This window comes from Pseudonaja textilis, chromosome 11 (assembly GCF_049901715.1).
Source record: "Pseudonaja textilis isolate UNSWEBS1 chromosome 11, rPseTex1.2, whole genome shotgun sequence".
Classification (NCBI taxonomy): domain Eukaryota; kingdom Metazoa; phylum Chordata; class Lepidosauria; order Squamata; family Elapidae; genus Pseudonaja; species Pseudonaja textilis.
Window position 1 is genome coordinate 22,623,400 of NC_142000.1, and position 2,403 is coordinate 22,625,802.

At 59.5% G+C, this 2,403-nt stretch overlaps 1 long non-coding RNA gene across 1 annotated transcript; it reads left to right on the top strand.

The window, feature by feature from the left end:
- The first annotated feature begins 346 nt into the window (after positions 1-346).
- Positions 347-1,929, top strand: LOC148124868 (uncharacterized). Its single transcript, XR_015745000.1, has 2 exons — positions 347-659; positions 1,438-1,929. It is a non-coding gene; the product is annotated as an uncharacterized LOC148124868 (long non-coding RNA).
- The last annotated feature ends 474 nt before the right edge of the window (positions 1,930-2,403 follow it).

Here is a 2,403-nt window from a genome sequence, read left to right on the forward strand (position 1 = left end):
AGGGCTTCCCAGGAGTCGGGGGGGGGGGAGGGTCGGGGGTCCTTTCCAGCATAACCCTCAGCCGGGACTGGGAAATGCAAGAGGCCCCTGGCAAGCGGCTGGGTCCTGGCTGGCCCTTCCCCCAAAGCCCGCTGGGCTGCAGGGAGCCGAAAGGGGCAGAAGGCCCGGGAAGGCAGCTCCTGAGGGGAGGGGCTGCAGGGCCGCCAGGCAGCTTCTCCAACGGGGCCGCCCTCTTTGCTCGGCTGACACCTGGACGGGCACCGCCGCCTCCTTCCCGCTCTGCAAACTCACCACAGACCCAGATCAGCGCGGGGGCGGGGGGGGGGCGCCCTTCCGCTTCAGGCGACCCTGAAGAGCCGCGGCGGGGAAACCCGGCGTGCCCCCGCGGCCTCGGCCCGAGCCAGCCGGGAAGGCGCGCGCGTCTGGGGAACAGCGAGACGGAGGGCGGAGGCCCCGCTTCACTCCCCGCGGCTGCCCTCGAGGACGGGCGCTGCTGGCGGGCCGAGGAGCCGCGACCGCCACGGGCGTGACCGCAGCCGCTGCCGGGGATCGGCAACCCCACGGCGAACGGGCCCGGCAGAGCAGGCGCGGCGACGCCCCGGAGGCCAAGAACGGCGCCGGGAACGGGCTCTCGGCTCTGGCGCCCTCCGCGGAGCGAGGTAAGAGGGGCGAGGCGGGCCGCGTGGGGGGGGGCGACCCCCGGGCTCGAGTCCGACCCGCCGGGCCGCGGCGCTTCGCTCCCGGAGAAGGCCAGAAAGGGCGGCGGCGGCGTTGCGCCCAGTCGGGAAGGGAAGCCCCCGCCCTGGTGTGTTTTCTCCGCCCGAAGCCTCCCTTCGCTGCCCTCGGCCAAGCCCGCCGCCCAACCTCCGCGCAGAGGAAGCGCTGCGGCTGCTGAGCCGGCGGAGCAGAGGCGCCCCACTTGCCCGTCCCTGCCCAGCTCAGTCCGGAGCCCTCCGCAGCCGGCGCCCCCGGCTCTTTGGCCCGGAGAGCTGCGCGGCGCTCTCGGCTCCTCGCGGAGGGCGGAAGGGTCTCGGCCTTTCTTTCCCTCTCGAGCGGAGAGGAGCCGGCCCATCGAAGCGGGGCAGCCGCTGCAAGTGGGGGAGCGCTGAGTCGGCGGGCTGCGGCCGTAGCTGTCGGGAAGAGCTCCGGCTCCCCTCCCGGGAAAGGGGGAGGACCCGCTCCGTGTTTAGCAACCGGGCGGCTGCGAAGCCTCTTTCCCGAGGGCCTTTGCCGCCCTTTCCAGGGCAGGTCCTCCCGATGCAGGGATCTTCTGGGGGCTCTTAGCAAAGGCTTCCAGTTCTCCCAAGTGCTTTTCCGGACCCTTCCTGCACTATGGAGCCTTTAATCTGAGGGAAGCTGTGGTCACTTGTGTTGGCAGAATTGCAGGGCTGCCTGATGGCATTTCTACCATTGGCCTAAAATATGTTTTGCCCACAGGAGGATACAACTTGCAAGAGGCACATTTGTGAAACTAGAGCACCCAGAAAATTCTACTCTTCAGAAAAACCTGCTTCTTCCTTGGATTAGAAAGCAAGTTAATAATCCCTGCCTGTTTTCCTGCTAGACTCAGCAAGAGAAGCCGAAATGCGGAAGCCTGAAATCTGATCCTGCTCTCTGTTACTTCTTCTCTTGTAGCTTTTCCATTCGTAGGCAGAAATTGTTCTTTTCAAAGGCACCTCATGGAGCTGCAACATTAGAAGAAAAATACCGTTCTCTTGTCAAATATAGCTTCTTTGATTTTTCAAGCAGATGGATAGGCTCAGGTAGTATTTTTAAAAAAGACTATTTTATATAGAAATATTCATGACTTTTCTAATGCCAGAAAATAAATATTTGTTGCTCAGGCTTTTATGGTCAGAAAATGTCTGTTTGGGTATATTTGAAAAATGTACAGTGCCTTAAATATAACAGATTAAAATTCAGCTCTAGAATGTATTGATCTATTTCCCCTAAGAGCTTGGCTTTCATCAGACCTTCCTAAGAAATTTGTGTTCTCCGGGTTCAGTTCAGCTCAATTTTCCTGCGGAAAGGCCACAGGCCGGCAGGGATCCCTTTTGACGCTTCTTCTTGAAATAGGGTGGTTCTCCCTGTCAGCTTTGTTTAAGGGGAATTTCACATGTGAAATTTCTGCATGAAACAAACGATTTGTTGTCAATGAGAAAGTGCACATGGGGGGGCGGCTTTAAATTAATGGTCAGCATCTTAGGCCACAAATGTGCTGCAGAGAAGGCACTAATTCCTGACAAGATCTGGAGTAATTCCTAATGCTGTGGAAGAGTTCATCTCCTCCTCCTCCTCCTCCTCCTCCTGCTGCTGCTGCTGCGTGGGATGGGTGCTGGGGAAGACCTGCTTGCTGGCTCATGAGTGCCTATCATTCCATTAAGGACTATTAAAGTCTGTCTG